General features: G+C 40.4%; 1 long non-coding RNA gene and 1 other non-coding gene across 3 annotated transcripts in view; one reads left to right on the top strand and one right to left on the bottom strand.

The window, feature by feature from the left end:
• LOC144307920 (uncharacterized) overlaps nucleotides 1-17,373 on the bottom strand; it is a 29,471-nt gene extending 12,098 nt beyond the window's left edge. For both annotated transcript variants that reach the window (XR_013374583.1, XR_013374584.1), the window contains exons 1-2: nucleotides 17,192-17,373; nucleotides 16,973-17,084 (exon numbers count right to left, since the gene is read on the bottom strand). This is a non-coding gene — a long non-coding RNA (uncharacterized LOC144307920). The remainder of the gene's footprint in view (nucleotides 1-16,972; nucleotides 17,085-17,191) is intronic.
• Nucleotides 12,526-12,632, top strand: LOC144309226 (U6 spliceosomal RNA). The gene has a single exon (XR_013375288.1). It is a non-coding gene; the product is annotated as a U6 spliceosomal RNA (small nuclear RNA).
• Nucleotides 17,374-21,625: the final 4,252 nt, after the last annotated feature.

Here is a 21,625-nt window from a genome sequence, read left to right as displayed (position 1 = left end):
TCAAGGATACCTGCAAATGTCTATCCCTTTAAAAATGTCTCATCCACCTGCTGTTGAATGTTCTCTCATAAGCCAGAGACTTATGACGACCTCACAGAAGAATGAGGAGACTTGTTGACTGATGATTCCAAAATCAGTACCACCTGCCACATCTCTTATACGATCCATGTATCAAACTGCCTGCTGCAATCCCCTGAATGCTACATGGGCATCTTATTTTTTTTTAAAGATTTTATTTATTTATTCATAGAGACACAGCTAGAGAGAGAGGCAGAGACACAGGCAGAGGGAGAAGCAGGCACCATGCAGGGAGCCTGATGTGGGACTTGATCCCAGGTCTCCAGGATCACACCCTGGGCTGCAGGCAGCGCTAAACCGCTGCACCACCGGGGCTGCCCCCTACATGGGCATCTTAAAATGAATATGTATGAAACCAAACATATCATCTGCCTCCATCCCTACCCATAATTCTCACCTGCCTCTTCCTGTATCCCTCATGTCCATGCGTGACACCACTATCTACCTCATTGCCTAATTACTCAAACCAGAATCACAGGAGATGTACAAAAATTTTCACAAATATGACAGAGTACAGGACTCCTGCCCCAAACAATCGACCCATTGCATGCCAGTCCATCCTTAGAGCTATATTCCTTTTGGTTTTGATGGCTTTTTCATCTCTAAGGTAGTCCCCTTTAAAAAGAAAATATTTCTGTTGCGGGGGGTCACACCTCTAGCTGACCCCTTGCTATGAGTTATTACCTTAGCAGGCAGAATAACCACAGCCAAAGCAAGAATGTGGAAGGACACAAGTCAGGGCACCTTACTGGGTGTAGGCAGCGGGGAGAAGGTGGGACCATTATGGAAAATGGGGTCTCTAACCATTGATGTAGGAGTAAAATAAAGACAAATACTGCCTACTTCATCCATTTGCCAAGGGCTTGCCCCAAGGGTATCAAGGTTCAAGAGGTATGACCTGGGCTCCATTACTGAGGTTGACATTTAATGGGCCTTAGATATGCACTCTCCCCTTCCCACGCCATAAACCCTGAGATGAAGACCTCATTTTGTCACACAAAATGAACTGTGTATTTTATTAAATTTTAGGAATGAAACAGTGCCACATTGTGGTCCCTGCATAGTGTTTCATAAAATGTGTGAAGAGCTCATTTTAGAGCAGGAAAAATGTCATTGGGAATATGGATACATCAGGAAAGATACGGGCAGGAAACAACATGAAAGGTGTCCTAGAACCTTCCCCACTCTTCTCTCATGGCCACCCCAGGGAGAGTGAGCTTGTGAAGAACTGTGTCCTTGGATAAATGGTATAGTCCGAAATGCCAAGAGAAACCTGGTCTTTAGAGTACCTAAATACGCTACATACACGGGCAAATAAGACAAAGAACATGTGTTTGCCAGGTTATAGGTTAGGGAAAGGCATCTCTGAGACCCTGAAAATAATAGTCCAATCCATCATAGAAAACTGAAGTCAGCTTTTAAAGGGAGAATAGGTCCCATCTTTTTTTTTTTTAAGATTCTATTTATTTATTCATGAGAGACACACACACACAGAGGCAGAGACACAGGCAGGGAGAGAAGCAGGCCCCATGCAGGGAGCCCAGTGTGGGACTCGATACCGGGACTCTGGGATCACGCCCTTGGCCCAAGGCAGATGCTCAACTGCTGAGCCACCCAAGCGTCCTGAATAGGTCCCATCTTATCTTTGTATTTCCTTGGTGCCTAGCATAGCGCCTGGCCTGTGGTAGTTATTCAGTAAATGTCTCATCAATGCCCGAATAAGGGTGTGTATTAGTTTTCTAGTGCTGCTATAACAAAGTGCCACAAATTGAATGGCTTTTAAGAATAGAAATTTATTCTCTCACAGTTCTGGAGTCCAGAAGTCCAAAAACAAGATGTTAACAGGGCTTCACTCCCTCTAAAGGTGTGAGGGGAACCCCAGGGGTCACTTGGCTTCTGGCATCATAATACTCCAATCTCTACCTCCGTCTTCACATGACCATCTTTCTTCTATGTGTCTCTATATTTCCACGTAATGTTTTTCTCTATATGTGTCTGTCTTTTTTTCTATTAAAAGAATACCAGTCTTGGGGTGCCTGGGTGGCTCAGTCAGTTAAGTGTCTGACTCTTGATTTCAATTTAGGTCATGACCTCAGGGTCGTGAGATTGACCACTGCATTGGGCTCTGAGCTCAGTGCAGAGTCTGCTTCTCCCGCTCACTCTGCTCCTCCCCCTACTTGCTCTCTCTCTCAAATAAATAAATAAATAAATAAATAAATAAATAAATAAAATCTTTAAGAACATCAGTCATATTGGATTAGCGTGTACCCTAATGACCTTATCTTAAAGTTATTATATCTGTAAAGACCCTATTTCTTTCTTTTTTTCTTTTTAAACAAATTTAATTTTTTTTTTAATTTATTTAAGTAATCTTTACACCCAATGTGGGGCTGGAACTCACAACCTCAAGATCAAGATTTCTATGGTCTTTGGACTGAGCCAGCCAGGCACCCCTTCAAAAACCCTATTCACAAGCTCTGTGGGCTGGGCCTTCAACATGTCTTTTGTGGATCATGGTTCAACCCACAATAGGACCCAAATGAGCCCAGGTTCCTAATAGCATTCCTTGGCTATTAAGTTTGGAGGACATAATCTTTCTGCAAACCTAGCTTTCAGCTTGATCTCCACCATGGTCAAGTTCTCACTCTCTCTCTCTGGAACATTCTTTTTCAGAGAAAAAAATGTCTAAAATCTTTTTTGCATGGCCATGCTTTTAATATCTTAATCTACTTGGACAAATGGTATGCCCATCCTCATCATGATTGGTTTGCTTCCTTTCTTTTTTAAAGGGCTCTTTGTTCAAAGTCTTTCAGTGTGACAATATGTTTATTTTCTCTAGTTTGCAAATATTAGAGGTGGGGAAAGGAGGATTCTTGAGGAAGCAGGAAGGACTGAGATACTGAGAAAACAAATGGAAAATGTTTCAGTCCTACCCCATGCTATAGAGGACCTTATTGAGCCAATTGGCAAAGCTTGGATAAAATATTGTACCAATGTTAATATCATAGAAGTTGTTAAGTGGGCTGTGGTACATAAGAGAATAAATATCCTTACACCTAGGAAATATACACTGAAGTACTAGGGGCAAAAGGTCACGATGCATTCAACTTACCCTCAAATGATTCAGGAATATAGATAGATTGGATAGATAAAAGAAGATGATTAAAAATGTTAATTACAAGTGAATCTGGGTAAAGGGTATGTGGGTGTTCTTTAAGCCATTTTATTCTTGCAACTTTTTAAGTTAGAATTTTTTTAAAGACTGTATTTATTTATTTGAGAGAGAATGAGTGAAAGAGAGCGCACGTGTATGCACAAATGGGGGGAGGGGCAGGGAGAGAGGGAGAAGCAGGCTTCTTGCTGGTGGCAAGACTAGATCCTGGGACCCTGGGATCAAGACCTGAGCCAAAGGCAGACGCTTAACCAATGGAGCCACTCCAGCGCCCCTATTAGAAATTATTACCAAATAAAAAGCAATTTAAAAATGTATGGAATGTTAATTGAAGAACTGGATGTCTCCCCTTTGTTAAAATATTTGCATTTTAGGCTAAATAAGCAAATAACATATTTTAGCATTATTATTCAAATATACTAACATTTATTGAGGTCCTACTGCGTGCTAGGGATACTTACACATATTGTCTTATTTATTAGTCCTCCAAACACTATACCATTTATTACTAATCCTCTTTCATCGATAAAGAAATTGAGGTTCATAGAGGCTCAGTATTTTACTTAAAAATCACAGGACAATTACATGACAGATCTGGGATATGAACCCATCCCCTCTGGCCCCAGGTCTAGTGCCACTTATACTACACCACAATCACAAATGGCCCATTTCAACAATTCTGAACATAGAAATCTTTAACTATTTTCAGCCTGACTTTCTAAGCCAGTGGTCAGGAGGTCAGTGGGAGGGTTTTCTCCCTTCTCTGGCTCCATAGGGATTATAGCCTTGGACCTGGAGGAGCCAAAAAGGGAGGACCAGCCTAAAGAAACAATGTTTCTGTCCTTGTTTGATAAATGGAATTAGCATTCCCACACGAACAGGAAATGTTGAATTGTTAATAGCCTCCCTTGGGTTTATTATATATGGTATATCTACATGCCTTAGCTATACCCAGGAGGTATTCAAGATAAGCAGTCCCATCTGAAAGTGACGTTGTCCTGTTTTTTGTCAGTTTGTCTAGTGACAAGAGGAGAGATTAAGCATACTGCTTAATTTTATATTACAACACAGCGCAAACATATAAAGTTAGTTACATGTTGATTGTAACATTTTTTTTATATTGTAACATTTTTTTGATAGGTTGGACATAAACCAACCACATATTTATGGAATGTCTATAATGTACAAAGCACTGGACTAAGTACAGTGGGGGATCTAAAGCAGATAGAGACTTATGTCCCCAGGACTTAGAAACTAATTACGAAAATGAAACATAAAAGCAGAGAATGTTAACCCATATAAGGTGATATAGGCAAATGTGCTAGAGTTGCCCAGAGGGTAGATAATTACTGTGGGTCTGGATTCCTTAGGGAAGGTTTCTTCTTGGATGACCTGGACTTTGGAGGATGAGTGAGATTTGGATAAGCAGAGAAGATGTGTTCAGCAGATGGTCGTGGAGGTGGAGCAGTACAGGTTTCATGAGACTGAATTGAGTCAGATTGTAAGGAGCCTTGATGCTGGGCAGTGGAAGCTTATTAAAGGTTTTGAGCCAGTAAGTTACATAAAAGGAAAGCAGTGTTTGTAGAAGTCCTGGCAGTAGTGCATAGAATGAAATAAGCATTGACTCACACACAACCTTGGATGCACAACTGGAGGGCTTTACAAAAATAATGATACCACAGTCTGAACCCAAGAGATTCTGATTTAATGGTGTGAGCCAGGGCCTTTAGTTTTTTTTTTTTAAGATTTTATTTATTTATTCATGAGAGGTGCAGAGACACAGGCAGAGGGAGAAGCAGGCTCCCTACAAGAAGCCCAATGTGGGAGTCAATCCCAAGACCCGGGATCACATCCTGAGCCGAAGGCAGACACTCAACGACTGAGCCACCCACATGTCCCTGGGCCTTAGATTTTTAAAAAGATCCCCAAGTTTCACTAATAGGCAGCAATGTTTGAGAACCTCTGAAATGGAGGAAGGAGAGATACTAGCATGGAAACCAGCTAGATGGTAATTCCAAGGCAAGCTTAAAACCATGAGTCCTGGGACTGCTGGAGTGGGTGGCAAAGGGAATAGAGAGGAAGGTTTGGACATGGGTGACATTTCACAAGAAGAACTGACCAAGCCTCTGGATAGGCTGAAGGCAGAGAATGAGATGGAACATTTAAAGATGCTGGCATGATTTCTGGGCTCAATATCTTGTTCAGGGTAGGCACCCAATAAATAATTGTTGAAATAAGCTGAACTTACTGAACTTATCCCATGCTCCATTAGCAGGGATCTGTATATCAGGGAAGAAAAGTCAGTTTGCGAGGAAGAGGGGGATTTTGTTCCCAAGCCAAGTATGAGAAGACAGCAAGTTATCCAGATCGTCAGTCCCTTTGGAGAGGTAGCACTGGAATTCTGAGGCAAAATCAGAGTTGGGGACCACCAGTAAGAAACCATCTGTGTAACAAACAAACAAACACCCCATCTGTGTGATGGATAGTGGAAATCCTGAGACTGAATGATATCACCTAGGGAAAAGACTCTAGTAAGAAAGAAGCAGATTGAAAAGAAAACCTTACAGAAGGCAGATTTATGTTTTTGTTGTTTTTAATAATCAGAGGGCCCTTTGCATGTAGGTAAGCAAAGAAGATCAAGGTAAAATATTTATCAGGAGGGGTGCCTGTATGGCTCAGTCTGTTAAGTGTCTGCCTTCGGCTCAGGCCATGATCCTGGAGTCCCAGGATCTAGCACCCCCATCAGGCCCCCTTCTCAGTGGGAGGTCTGCTTCTACCTCTGACCCTCCCCAATCTGTGCTCTCTCTCTCTCTCTCTCTCTCTCTCTCTCAAATAAGTAAGTAAAATATTGTAAAAAAAATATATATATATATATCCACATATCCACCAGGGAATACCTGGTGGCTCAATGGCTGAGTGTCTGCCTTTGGCTCAGGGCAATCCCGGAGTCCCGGGATAGAGTACTGCATCGGGATCCCCACAGGGAGCCTACTTCTCCTTCTGCCTATGTCTCTACTCCTCTCTCTGTGTCTCCTGTAAATAAATAAATAAAATCTTAAAAAAAATATATCTACCAGGAGCAAGAAGGGAAGAGATGTCCAGCATTGCATAGTTATCCTAAGAAACAGAAGTCAAGGTGCCTCTCTTTAGATACATTACAATCCAGTTGTGTAGCCAAGTACTGGATGCATTAGTCAGTAGAGCTGTCCATACTGGGCAGCAGCGGTTTATCGCCGCCTGCAGCCCGGGGTGTGATCCTGGAGACCCGGGATCGAGTCCCACGTCGGGCTCCCTGCATGGAGCCTGCTTCTCCCTCTGCCTGTGTCTCTGCACCCCCCCCCGTTCCTCTATGAATAATAAAAAAAAAAAGAGCTGTCCATACTAAATGGGACACTAAAAATGTTCATAGGAAAGGCAGGGAAGTTGAGCTTGGATAATGATTGGGTACCCAATTTGTGTTGAGGTTAGAGGGAAGGATGAAAAGATGAATTCAGAGATCGTGAAAAGCAGAGGTAGAGAGGACAAGTTTGCCCCTCTGAGAAGCCCTATCTTTTCTGTCACCTGCCCTGAACACTTCAGCTCATTGCCTACTCCTACCCTCCATAGAACCCACCCTTAATATATGGCTTTTTTTGAACCCAGTCTTGCCCTAAGTCAGCAGACAAGCAGATCAATCCCCTTAATTTGCCTTAGCCTAAGATGTCCCTGGCGGAACATTTTTTTAAATATTGCACGCCTGAGTAGATGGTTCCTTTAAATGAGTATGAATCAGATGGATAAAAGAGGACAAAATCAGGTGACTTTAGTACACCTCATACAGATCTGAGAGTCTTTCCCTAAAGTCCATTCATTTAAGTATTTAATGAATGAATGTGTTCTACATGTTCAGAACTGTGTATCAAGATGAGATGTCAGAGGGTGGCCCAGACAATTCCTCAACTTCACAGAACAGGCTTGACTGTGCCTCTCAGAAGAATTTCAAGTTGCCAACCTCTGGTGTAGGCCCAACCTGAGATACTCCACAGGTTACTGAATCAGCTCATTATTTGTTTAGTGCCCTACCATTTGTTTGACATTATGTAGACACAAGGCTCTATTGAATGAGGAGAGTGTGTTCCCTGGTAGGGTCATAACTGGGGCCTTGGGATTGCAATCCAAACAACCTGTCATGCATTTCAGTCACACATAGCAGCAATATAATTCTGTTGCTTTGGAAATAGTTAAAAGCTAGTTTTACAATAAGAAGACAAGCTCTTGAAAACATGGAGGGGTGCGGTTGGGGTGTGATTGACAGACCTGTCATTAGTATTTGACAGATATCCATGATTGTTTTTTCTAACAGGAAAATGGTGATTCTTAAAAGCAGTTTTACATTCCTGCTTCTATTTTTTTTAAGAAAGCCTCTTTCTTCAACTTTTCTGTGTAGTGTCAGTAAATGAACTGTTTCCTCTCAAATCATGCATATTGCCTTGCAGCCTTCAACTGCATAGTAATATATCACAAACATTTGGATGTGGGAAGGAGAAAGGCCAGAAATAACCATTTAGGTCATGTGGGCTTGCAAATGCATCTGTTTACACACAGAGGGTCCCTACAGAAGACTGTTTTATTTCAGGGAATATTTTACCCTGATGACAAACTGTAAGCCAGTGAGTCATTTTCATGGCCTGACATTTTGCTGTAAAAGTGCTTGAAAGAGGGTGTGTCCCTTTTGCTGGCTGCTTGTGTCCTAAAGCAAAGTTGCAGGCATCTTGTATGACACTCATAGGTTGTACTGAACAGTAGACTTTTGTGAGATGGGGTCAAAACGGAAACTTCCATTCTTTCAACTTTATTTCGATTACCTTGGTATAGAATACCAAGTGGCAATAATGTGTAATTCAAGAACTGCAGGTCAGAGTTGGTATAATCTAGTCAGAATACCTGTAATGTGACCGTTAACTATAGCCATCATCATATATTAAAACATTTCATTTTCATGTATCTCTAGATTTCCATTGATATGCTCACGGTACTTTCTAAAAGAATTCCGGAAGTCACCAAGTTACGTTCCAAAGGTTTGTTTTTTTGAACTCAGAAACAATTTTCCCATATAAACAATGTTATAAATTATAGGCATACTCTCAAACCAGCTCACCCAAGGCTACTTAACCCATAATATGCTTGAAGTATAATAGTGTGTGCGTCATATATAATAGCATTTCTATGAAAAACAGAGTTCAGCTCCAATGTGGGAAAACCAGAAAAAATTTCCTTTTCCTTCAGGGAGTCCCCTCTGGTGCTGCTAATCCTTTATTAGTTAGACAGTGTGAAAGGGAAACATTCTTGGTTCCAAGCCTGGTGTGGTTTCTTTAGGGGCAGAAAAGAAGGCAGACACATTTAGGCATTTGAGGTTGGCCACTCTTTCTTTTCTGTCACCAGGTATGGATCAACCTGCTGCCCAGACAACACAAAATGTCTTTAAGGAATTTGTTTTGGAATTTCTATCGATAGTAGTGGTGGAAACCGGGATAAAAATGAACAGATCAGTGGTTCCACTTCTCTATATTTATTCACTCACTCAACAATGCATTAATCAATACCTATGTAGCAATATATGAGCTCTAAACCCTGGGAATACAAACATGAATGAGCCTTTGAGGTCCTCCCAATCTAGTGACAGGCATGGACATATAAACAAACCATTGCAATGCAGCGTGCTACCTGCGGTGATAGAGTGCCGTATTAGGGAGAGTGGTGGCACAAAAGAGGCAGTGTTCTGCCTGGCCTGAGGGGGTGAGGGTGTCAAAGAAGGCCCCACCAAACCTTGCCTTGAAGGATGAGGTGTTTGTCAGGCAGATAAGGGAGTCTGAGAAAGCATTTTAGGCAAAGACAAGAAGTCGTGAAATACCACATTTGGAAAAATAAGAGCAATTTTGTGTGGTTTGACTAGAGATACAAAGCAGGGCAGTGTTAGGAGATGAGGCTAGGTAGGGGCTTTAAGGGAAGAGCCTTGCATGTCAGGGTGAATACTGCATTTTATCTCATAGTGGTTAATACGGAGGATTGTGGCCAGACTCACCATTCTAGTGGCAGTATGGAAAGCTAGTTGAATAGGAGACTAAAGGGAGGCAGAGGTTTTTTTAAGGAGAAGAGGAAGAGAGAGAAACATTTTAGTTTAGTTATATTTTTAATTTTAATTAAGAACATTAAATTGTGGTAAAATAAACCCAAAACAAAATTTACTATCTTAGCCATTTTTGTTTTTTTTTTAATTTAAAATTTTTTTTTTATTTATGATAGGCACACAATGAGAGAGAGAGAGGCAGAGACACAGGCAGAGGGAGAAGCAGGCTCCATGCACTGGGAGCCTGAAGTGGGATTCGATCCTGGGTCTCCAGGATCGCGCCCTGGGCCAAAGGCAGGCGCTAAACTGCTGCGCCACCCAGGGATCCCTCTTAGCCATTTTTGAAGTATGCAATTCAGTGACACTAAGTACATTTACATTGTTGTACAACTGTCAACACCATCGACCTCCAGAAATTTTTCATCTTCCCAAACTGAAACTCCCTACCCATTAGTAACTTCTCATCCACTCTCCCCTGCGGCCCCTGGCCACCACCATTCTACTTTCTCTCTCCATGAATTTTACTACTCTACTCCACTTCATATAAATGGAATAATATATACTTGTCTTTTTGTGATAGGTTTCTGTAGCTATTTTAATTTTTTAAATGAAGTTGATTCATGTTTGTGCTTTAAAAAAATTCCAAATATTTTCAAGATGTGCACAAATGAAAAGTAAAAGCATTGAATGGATGCTACAGGTTTTAAGGAGATTTGCAAGATCCATTTGGGAACTAACATTTGCTGAGTGAATGTCATATGGCACTGTTTTGAGTGCTTTACATATATAATTTAATTTACCTCCTAAGACATATGTGATTTTATTTACTCATCACAGTCAATCATTTAATCATGTATCATCACCAGGGAGAGGGGTATGACAAGAACGAGGCAAATAGTCAGGGTTAATGCCATTATGACTGGGATGTAGAGAGGAGCTTCCATGCCAGTGACAAAACTGCAGTATACACCAATAAACCCCAACCTTCAACACTAAGCAGAGCAGAGCAAGGCAGGGGGAGGGTGTATAGCCCAGGTGCACCTCAAAGGCGCAGCTCAAAGGACCTGTGTCAGACATTGGCTTCTGAGTTCGAAAGACTTGTCAGACATGCTGCCTGGTGGGGATAGCGTTCTTCTTGATCTTTCTCTGCATTGACTTGAGAACTTTTAGATGAGCTGCCAGAAACTTCTGACACCACCTTGATCACCTAGTATAAATACAGTGGATATACATCATACTTATTATTGCTACACTAGCCTAGACTGGCATTCCTTAAGCTGTGTTTCATGGAAACATACTAGTTTTCTATAAGATGGTAGTATGTAGTCATCAAGAAGAAACAAACCCTGGTCAAATACATTTGGAAAACTTCATATTAGTTGCTTCTCCTAAAGATTCTTAGCATATACGAGCTTATAAAAACCTCTAAGATGTCCCATAATGGATGATAAACCTGTTGAAAATTTAACCAGTATTCCCCAAACATTTTGACCTCATATTTTAATTTTATTTTGTTTTTATTTGATTTGATTTAATTTGATTTTTACTTTCCTCCCTAGAAACATCAATATATATGTGATAGGACCCTAATGTTCCATGGATCTCAGAAGCATAGTGAGTAGGTAGCAACCATCCAGGAAATGACAAAGGCTGCCCTGAGGAAGCATCCCAGATATGTAGGATTCATAACTGGGCTTAATAAGCAAGATGCCAAAGGTGGTACCTTCAACTTTGAGGGTGATTAGACTATCCCCCAAATGCCTGGGGTGATGATTTCTGCCAAAAGGTTTAACTAAGTTATAAATCCATAAGTTCAAAGGTTTTAAGAACTTCTTACAAAGAGCTAGCCCCAACCACGTTGCATTTCCCACTTGAGCTTTTTTTCAATTTAAGATTTTATTAATTTATTCATGAGAGACAAAGAGAGGGAGAGAGCACGTGAGAGGCAGAGACACAGGCAGAGGGAGAAGCAAGCTCCGTGCAGGGAGCCCAACGCGGGACTCAATCCCGGGCCTTCAGGATCAGGCCCTGAGCTGAAGGCAGGGCTAAACCGCTGAGCCATCTGGGCTGCCCCCCACTCGAGTTTTTAAACTATTATTAAGGCTTCGGTGCTTTCACTGTCCAGGGTTGAGGCCTGAAGCCTCTTATCCATGCATGACTCTTAGGCTACATTTTCTTTTGCCTACGTTTCTGGAAGACATACAAATTGATATAGATTTGAAAGGAAGATGAGAAATCCACTTTCCAAGGAATGTAGATAACGTGAATATCACATCATGTTCCCCTGTGTAACAAACCTGAAGTCTCCCAGAGACTTATGAACAACACTGTAACTCGTTATGCACTAGAATACCCTGGGATTTCAGTCTACCTGAGCAATAATGTGATGTACAGCTATAATATGATGTACTCTAATATCCTTGCTTGAGTGAGTAGAACACCTCATTCTGCACAGCTCTAGTGGCATCATTAATTCTATGAAAAACTCCAGAAATGTCAAGTCAACCTTCTAAACAACAGATTTCTCATCCTATAAGGGATAAAAATGCCAACTACCAGAGTCTACACCATGCTCTAAACATCAAATATAGACTGTAAATTGCCTGGTCATTCATAGGATATCACCAGCATTCCATGAGATGTAGCATACTGGTAAGAATACACATCTTGGAGTCATACAGATCAGATTTAAACTCCAGCTCTGCAGGGCACCTGGGTGGATCAGTTGGTTAAGCATCTGCCTTCGGTTCAGGTCATGATCCTAGGGCCCTGGGTTTGAGCCCCGCATCTCTCACTTTGCCCATTCCCTTGCTCACGCTTGCTGTCTCTTTCTCTCTCTCTCTCTCTCTCTCTCTCTCTCTCCAATAAATAAATAAATAAATAAATAAAGTTAAAAAAATAAATTCCAACTCCACAAATGAACATTTCTGTTATCTTTGCAAATTGTTTCAAATGGGATGCCTGGGTGGCTCAGCGGTTTGGCACCTGCCTTCGGCCCAGGGTGTGAGACTGGAGACCAGGGTTGGAGTCCCACGTCAGGCTCCCTGCATGGAGCCTGCTTCTCTCACTCTGCCTCTCTCTCTGCCTGTGTCTCTGCCTCTCTCTGTGTGTCTCTCATTAATAAATAAATAAAATCTTAAAAAAATAAAAATAAAAAAATGGAGTAGCAGTGCTCGCTTTGGCAGCACATATACTAAAATTGGAATGATACAGAGAAGATTAGCATGGCCCCTGCGCAAAGATGACATGCAAATTCATGAAGCATTCCATATTTTTATCATAGTAGTTCCTACCTTCTCCCCTACTGTGTTTCTTTTTGTTTTTATTGTTTCACTCCATTAAAAAAATAAAATGGAGGAGCAATACCTATTAAATAAAATTGTCACAGATTGTATATATTGTATGGGCATAGTGCCATGTGCATAGTAATAGTAGTATTAATAATAGAACCATTGACTGAATACTTAATATGTGCTCATTGTAAAAAATACTTTATATGCATTATATAATTTAGTATATCCAAACACTATTTTATGCATGGACCTTCATAATTTGGTCATAGGTGTGTCACAACTTTGGAGTTATGATGCTATCCATTGTTTTTAAACTGTATTCTCTCAAAAATATGCACAAATATATGCATCTTTGGGCAAAAATCCTGCGCCCTATCTTTCCTTGGCCATTACATCTCCAATTATGGCCCGATTCATCTCCTGGATCTGGAGGGTTCATCTTTGACACCTTAGTCAGTACATTACACTTCTCTTCAGTACATCATCCCTGGATTTTTGATCAATGACTCCATTTTTGTACCCATTGTAGTAAAATATACAGGTTGCCTCACTGGACTTATTATAAGATTACACATCTTCTAGATTACATATCTCTTGAGAGTCCTCCATTCTACACCAAATGTGGCTTCACCTTTGTGTCTTTCAATTCCAACCATGCCTCCTGCTATCTTAATTAGATGTGACTGCCTAATAAAGACTCTAACAGCACAAATCCTTCAGCTAGCAACATCCTAGAGCAAATTTAGTTCCAATCTGTGTCAAATTCCTGGATAATATCTTAATAGAGGTCCAGGTTTGCACTTTTCTCAGAAAATTAAATTATAGGTTCTCGGACCTGGTGCTGATTGTATTTGGTTTTACTGTCTAGCATCCCCACTTCCTTTGGGGGAATGCTTCTCCTGTCCAATCGAGTGATTCTGGTGAGGCAGCTGCTAATCATAGTGCCCTGTCTCACTGGTCACAGGGGTGGGCTTCTGACTCAGGCCCCTCCAAACATAAAACTTCATTCCTCTAACCACATTGATTGTTCTGGGTTAAGCATATAATCAAGCTTAGCCAATTTGAGTCCTTCCTTGAGGTTTTCAATTTTGAGCTAGAGAAAAATGGACTTGCTTTCTGTGTCAGAAATCTAGGAGAAAGAGGGCTGTAAGCAGTCATCATCCCTGCCATAACGAAAAACCTGCCATGAAGAAAAACCTAACTTATTAGAAAAGAATGAGGCCAACAAACAAAGAAAAGCAAAGGCAAAAGATGGACAGAGATATTCCTGATGGTATCACTTGAGTGTCTGGTCTAGATATTTCAGATGTACCTTGATTCCCAGTTATATGAGCCAATAATTTTATTTTTCTTTTCAAGTGACTTCGATCTGGGATTCTGCCATTTGCAAATGTACTTTCCCATAACTTCCATTGTCTATCTAGTTGCTTGGCTCTCTCTGTATTTCAGATATATTCCATGTTCTAGCAGCTCCTTCTCCTTTTGCATAAACAGGACCTTACTCCATACCTGGCTTTTTGTGGCCCACTACCACTAAGCACGATCCAGCAGTATTGGGCTCTAACCTGTAATGGAGCATACATTTTGAAGTAGCCATTGAGTCAAGGAATTGTTCTTCAACATCAGGGTAGTATGAAGTAGGAGCAGATAGGATTTACAATGAAACAGTGAGGCACCCTAATAGGGGACATATTACAATAATGAGGAAATCCAGAGCTAGACAATACTCAGAGCATGAAATAAGAAGTTAAAGTTGAGAAGAATGCGATTTTCAGTTTTTGGTGTCCTCTAGTTATTCTAGTTCTCTCTAGTTAACTATTTACATCGTTACAACCAGCAATGTCTAGTAACCCATTGTTATTCAAGTAAGAAATGGGACATTAGTATGGAGTGGAATGTGCATTTCTGATTCTCTTGGCTTATTCCAATTGTTGTAGTTGTCTGTCGTATGTAGCTGTTAGTTATCTTGTTACTAGGTAACTAGTTATAGATTTTTTCTCTTTTTTCTCTAGTTTTATGTAGTTCTGAGTTGCTATTCTATTTAACAAAAAAATAAAAAGTTAGATTTGGAAAGATTGAGTTTTTAGCTTTTTTGTTTACTCTGCTTATTGTAGTTATTTTCCCTGAAGTGGTTGTGTAGTCAACACTAGTTACATCTAGTTATCAACAGTCAAGCAAGAAATGAGAACTTATAGTTGAAATTATCATTCTAAGCCTCTTGGCTTACTCAAGTTATTCATTATCTAGTTCTTAGTTAGCTAGTTACTAGTTAACTTTCTCCTCCATTTTCTCCAGTTTTCTATGGTTCTTACTTATTCTAACAAGATATATAAGATTAGATTTGAGATAATTTTTTTTTTTAACTTTCTTGGCTTCCTCTACTTGCCAGTAGTTATATCAACTTATCAATAGTTGTTGACCAAGCCTGTTTCCTTCTCTTAGGGACACAGCTGAACTACCTTTCCTAGTTCTCCTTTGTAAGTGGGGCCATCTGATCGGTTCTCCCCTCTGCAATGTGAGCAGAATTGATGTGGCGCTTCTGGGCAGAGCCAGGTAAGGGTGTTGTGTTTTCTCCCAAGCTCTCCTTCTTTCCACAACAATCTTAGAAACCATGTCTTGAAGGTGGTGTTATTATTATAAGATTGAAGGAGTCTGGGTCCCTAAATGACTGGAATAGAGGCCCCTCTGCCTCCTTCTGCTTACATTGGACTTTGACTTGAATGAACAAAAAACCTTTACAGAGTTAAGCCACCGATATCTTGAGATTTGTTATAGGATTTAGCCTATTCTGACAAATATATCCTATCATAGTACTTATCATACTCTGTTGTAAATTGCTTGTTTTATTTCTCCATCTCCTCCATTAGACTGTGAGTTCCTTAAGGGCAGGGCCAGTGTCTATTTATGCATTATTATATCCCTAGTATTTAGTGCAGTATTTGACACACAGTAATTACAGTAATGAATATTATCGTAAGAATACAGTAAAAAATGTGTATGCACTGACAGGACCCCCCCTTATTGTCTCACTAATAAGGACCATCCTTCATTAAAGAGGAGATGCTAATGCTTTACTAGTGGAGACTCAGCACCTCTTCCTTAAGTTTTGATTGTAGGTAGGTAAAAGAGCTTTGTAATGATTTTGAGTTAAGTGGTAAGATTCAAAGATTAGCCAGTGGCTTACTCATAGTAGATTTAGAGATTCTTCATCTTACATAGTTGAGTTACATTTTAAGTTGGTTATAAGCAGCCAAGAGAATTTTTCTAAAAAGCTGAATTTCTCTTACGGAGTCCATAGATGTCAGTATAACATAAAACAAATGTACTGAAAACTGGCTTCATGGAATATACATAGCAAGGATATTTTGAAATTCATATATATATGGGGATCTATGAAATGGCAATTAGATTATTCATTCTGGATAAAAATCTAACCAAACAAACAAACACAATCAGCTAAACTAGTATTTGGCAATACACAACAAAAAAGAAATCTGTTTTTTTGAGTTTTTTACTTTCCCAGGTTGAGCAATCACATATAGAAATGAGCCTAGTGTTTTTTTAATGAGTGTTTATAATCATCAAGCAAATTTAACTAAAATCTCATCAATCTCTAGCACATGTTTTGAAATGTGAGAGGAATTTTCTAAGCTCGTAGGAAAAAGAAATGTGCAGTGTTAGGCGGAAACATTTTTCGAGGCTTAGAAAAGGTCAGTGAAAAGATTTCTAAGAAAATTCTAGAACAGTCAGGCCATGCTACTTCCTGAATTGCTTTGTCCAGTTGAAAAGGAAACTGAATCTAATTTTAAAAACAAAACAAAACAAAAAACAAAAAAACCTGGGGGTTATCTCAAGGTCTACTTCATGCCAAATAACCATTTTGCTTTTATTTTCAACTCTCCTTTTGGCTTTGTTCAATGCAACCTGAGTATAAGTGGTATTCCAGAGTGCTACAGGGCACTGATGGACTGCTATAATTCAATACACTGGGTATATTGTTTTTACTGCTCTACACATATCCTTATAACAGATCCTCTAAGGAGAGTGCAGAGTGACAGGGAGCTATTGTGGAACTACTAAAAGACAATGAAGATAAGGTTGCAATTTCCAAATGAAAGTTTTTATTATAATTGCATCTGTGGCACATTTCTTAACCCACTTACATAGAAGACATTGCCAATTACTTCTGAGAGTCAAAAAGAGACAATTAGGTCCATATTTGTACGCTAATAAGCATTGCATTATTTAAACCTGTTTTTCTTTTTCAACTATGAAAATGAGAATTGAGCAGTGGCAATGGAAACATATAAAAGTAGTAATTACCTTCTTCAAAGTGCAGCTTTCCACATAAACACATTTCCGCTAGCAGGCTTAGTAGCTATTTTTCAACAATAAAATTCCGTGAATAAATTTCATTTTCCCCTGTAGAAGTGGCCTGTAGAATACAGAATATCAAATTACCTTAAAAACATCTCTCAGGAAAGCAAAGTTTGCTACCAATGTTGCAAATTTCCTATTTTTTTTTTATATTTGAAAGCCTACCTTCATAGAATATGCTAGCACTTCCATTTAATTTTTTTCCCCTTTTGGAAAAAAATTTCAGCAGGAAGGGGAGAAGAAGGTTTTGCCTTGTTCTTGTTAATTGGTATTTGTTGTTAAACTCCAGAGAGACTGGGGAACACGGCTATTGAAGGACTTGGAATTTAATCCCAACAGATCTTGTGGAATATCTCAGTCTTAAGATGTGTCTGTCTCTGTGAATGTTCAACAAGTTCATGTTTGGCCTTTGTCAGGTGGGCTGGCTGATGGTTAGTAAAAAATAAGCCATAAGGAAATTCCTCCCTTGCTTCCTAGAGGGGTAGATTTTCATTTACCAAGATTATCAGGAAATAAACAATCATGAAATCCAAACGAATCCACACCTTAATCGGGGTTTTGTGGTGCTTAGGTTACAGTGCACATTGATTATTTGGCACATAATGTCGAGCATTAGCTCGTTATCGAATATTAGCTATCACATCTGCATCATGCCAGTTTCACTGAGCAGCCTGCATGTCTGCTGCTTCTGCATGTTTCACACACTGAAAACACTAGTGGAAATAAAGATGAGCATGCCACACACTGCCAAATGAAAGTTTTAGTTATATTCCTCTCCATCAGGAGGACTCTTAGGGGACAGAATTGTGAGTTCTTCAGATACCTCCATTCCTCATTTTTCTAGCACAAAAGGCAACTGATTCTTATGCTTTCCAACTCACAGTGCAACCTTTGGTAAGTCACTTAACCTTTTTGTGCCTGAATTTCTTCATCTGTCAAGTGCCTGTGTTGATGAACATCTGCCCCACGGGGCTGGTGTGAGTATCAAATGATATCATGGTTGTCGAAAGGCTTGGTAAATTGTAAAGTGCTGTACAAGTGCAGTGTTATCATAATAATAATAATAATAATGTATTAAGAAATGGATGTGGCTTTTGTTTCTGCTGCTGCCTTTTCGCCTTAGAGAAGCTAGGCATTTGCCCTCTTGCCCTTAAAAAAATCAGAAATTCTGAATCAATCTATCTGTCTATTCTGTGTTTATGTGGTTCTAGGGCCAATTGCCGGTTAGCAAATTGTACAAGCTGCAACTCTGGTTCAGACCAGACATAAGCTGGAAGATATGTTTCTGCGGGATTTGAAGTCTGGTAAAAGTTATTTCTACACAGGACAGGATAAAATGATCAGAGCAGAACTACACATGCAGATTCTTCGTGATAGTGCCTTAGAAGCAGGACAACCAAACAAAGAAACAATTCCATTTTGAACCTAATTAGTGTGAATGAATGAAAAGGGGTTATTTGCCATTTTTGCTTGAAATAATCCTGGATACTTATCAATTCCATAGAGGAATCCAGACTTTGTGTGGAAATTCTTTTAATCAATGAGAGAATGAAAAATATATAATATGTTATATGAAAAGACAGAAAGGGCTCTGTAAGCCATGAAATCTCAACATGCAATATATTGTTTGGTCTGCGTGGAAATATGGTCTGTGTGGGTACAGGTCCATCTCACTGCTGATGCAAATGCTGTGATTTCCCAGATGCCAAGCGAGCCTGCTGCCTTCAGAAATCTGTCTGTCCACTGGCTGTCTGCTCCTGAGAGTCCCCTTGTAGTAGCAGCTTCATTCCAGTACCTTAAGAATTTTATTCTTCTAATTTTTCCTCTCAAGGTATTGCAAGAGCTTTTATATATTCCTTGAACATTTTAGAAAATGGGATCTGTTGTTCACAACCGGAAGTAGAACAAAACTAGACAACCTCTTGACAGACTATGAGAAGTGATCCTGTAGGGTAGTCCTCAGGGACTAGGAGAAGGGTCCTCAAACCTTTTGTGAGAGCAGGGGTGGATCAGGAGAAAGCACTTGGGAAAGAGCCTGAGGTTATTTGGTGCCCCCCCATGAAAGGGGGGGCACTGAATAGATGGTGACTGAAGGGGCCTCAGCTAGTTCAGCATTTTTCCCTTATGGACACAGTCAAGAGAGACATTTTATGACTGGTAGTGACCTTGGAAAGAGAGGATTGCACAATCTCACACACCTGTTACAGAGGCAGTCTTTAGAAGTTGGCCTCTATCAGGCATCTGGCCAGCATAAAAAGAATTTTAATCAAGAAGAGATTTATGAGGTAACATCGCTGGGTCTCTCTCTTCTCTGAAGCCCCTTTGATACCAAAGCAAAAGGTTGCCCAGTCAATTGGTTGCTTATCGGGCCTATCTTAATTATAAGTTGGAAATCAGGTTGTGAGTTAAATGGTCATTAGGCTGTTACTCTTCTGTCTGAGAACTTGTGCACTGGGTGGATTTCTGAAAGGAGATTTTCTTCATCTTGAGAGTCACCGCTGAGCTAAACTGAACCATAAAGCCAGCCAGGAAACCTCCTGCTGGTGCGCAGTTTTTTCCCCCAAGCTTGCAGCATCATTATGCAAATCCATCTTTGACATTAGAGAAAGGCCACCGACAATGTCAAGGCAAATGTTAGCCAATTTTCACTTAGCCCCATTTTAGGTCTTCCCAGAGCTGATGTTCAAGTGCTAAAATATGAACATCGTTTAAATGTCTCGGGGGGGTGCAGCTTGGTTCCTGCCACTGGAGTGGTTCAATGAAAGGAAGAAACTCATCTGCAGAGGGGCCTCTGCACTTCTGTCTCCTCCATCAGCTACCACGGTGCTTTCGGTTTACTGCTTTACTGGTAGTTCTTTTTTTTTTTTTTAATAAATTTATTTTTTATTGGTGTTCAACTGCCAACATATAGAATAACACCCAGTGCTCATCCCGTCAAGTGCCCACCCCAGTGCTCATCACCCAGTCACCCCCACCCCCCGCCCTCATCCCCTTCCACCACCCCTAGTTCATTTCCCAGAGTTAGGAGTCTTTCATGTTCTGTCTCCCTTTCTGATATTTCCCACTCATTTTTTCTCCTTTCCCCTTTATTCGCTTTCACTATTTTTTATATTCCCCAAATGAATGAGACCATATAATGTTTGTCCTTCTCCGATTGACTTATTTCACTCAGCATAATACCCTCCAGTTCCATCCACATGGAAGGAAATGGTGGGTATTCGTCGTTTCTAATGGCTGAGTAATAGTCCATCGTATACATAGACCACATCTTCTTTATCCATTTGTCTTTCGATGGACACTGAGGCTCCTTCCACAGTTTGGCTATTGTGGACATTGCTGCTATAAACATTGGGGTGCACGTGTCCCGGCATTTCATTGCATCTATATCTTTGGGGTAAATCCCCAGCAGTGCAATTGCTGGATCGTAGGGCAGATATATTTTTAACTCTTTGAGGAACCTCCACACAGTTTTCCAGAGTGGCTGCACCAGTTCACATTCCCACCAACAGTGTAAGAGGGTTCCCTTTGCTCCGCATCCTCTCCAACATTTGTGGTTTCCTGCCTTGTTAATTTTCCCCATTCTCACTGGTGTGAGGTGGTATCTCATCGTGGTTTTGATTTGTATTTCCCTGATGGCAAGTGATGCAGAGCATTTCCTCATGTACTTGTTGGCCATGTCTATGTCTTCCTCTGTGAGATTTCTGTTTACTGGTGGTTCTTGTAACACTCTCAGGCGGCGGTTTCCAGGACACTGACCACTGTGAGCTCTGCTCTGCTGGAATTTTGTTGTGTCTGAATGTGAAACAGAAGCACCTGCAGCCCACATTTTATCTTGACCCTTCTGTTTTGTTTGGCTTTGTTTGTTTGTTTTTACGTACGTAGCTCTACCCAGCGCAGCCACAGTGGTCTAGGAACCATAAACATGTGGCTTCCCAAACAGAATAAAATGGCTACAAAAATCTCTCTTATTGGTTACAGAGGCTGCAGAAACAGATTTGTGGACATCGTGAGCTGAAAATGGAGTAAGACTTAGAATGGTCTCTACATTCTGTGTGTGAGTTACCAGAAGCCTGCCCCCAAAGAACTTGCCCATAGTCTCGAAGTAAATCAGTGGCATAAGAGGAGAACCCAGACTTTCTTATATCCAGTCTAGTATTCATTCTACTGCAATACATTGTTGCTGGGGAGTGTTTGAGGGCTAGGGTCCAGTCTTCCACTGAGGCAATATGGACATCTTTTTTGTTGTTTGTTTGTTTGTTTGTTTCTTTTAGCATTTATCTAGAGCCTGTTATGTAACAGGCTGTGTTTAACCCTTAAAGTTATAATTCTTTTTTTAATTAATTTTTAAATTTAAATTCAATTTGCCAACATATAGTATAACACCCAGTGCTCATCCCATCAAGTGAATATGGGCATCTTCTTATGCCATGGAATTTGGGAGGTTTCCCAAACCTCTGGAGAGGACCAGAATCCAAAGCCTTACATCTACCAAAGTAGGAAGCTTAGATCTTTGCCCAACAATGATGATGACCACGATGTGCAAATGACCCAGAGGATGATGTTTTTAAGGACTTCACTGAAGTAGATATCTTTGATTGG

The sequence above is a fragment of the Canis aureus genome, chromosome X, assembly GCF_053574225.1.
Source record: "Canis aureus isolate CA01 chromosome X, VMU_Caureus_v.1.0, whole genome shotgun sequence".
NCBI classification, from domain to species: domain Eukaryota; kingdom Metazoa; phylum Chordata; class Mammalia; order Carnivora; family Canidae; genus Canis; species Canis aureus.
Note: the sequence above shows the minus strand (reverse complement) of the source record. Positions and strands in the feature narration are given on the sequence as shown.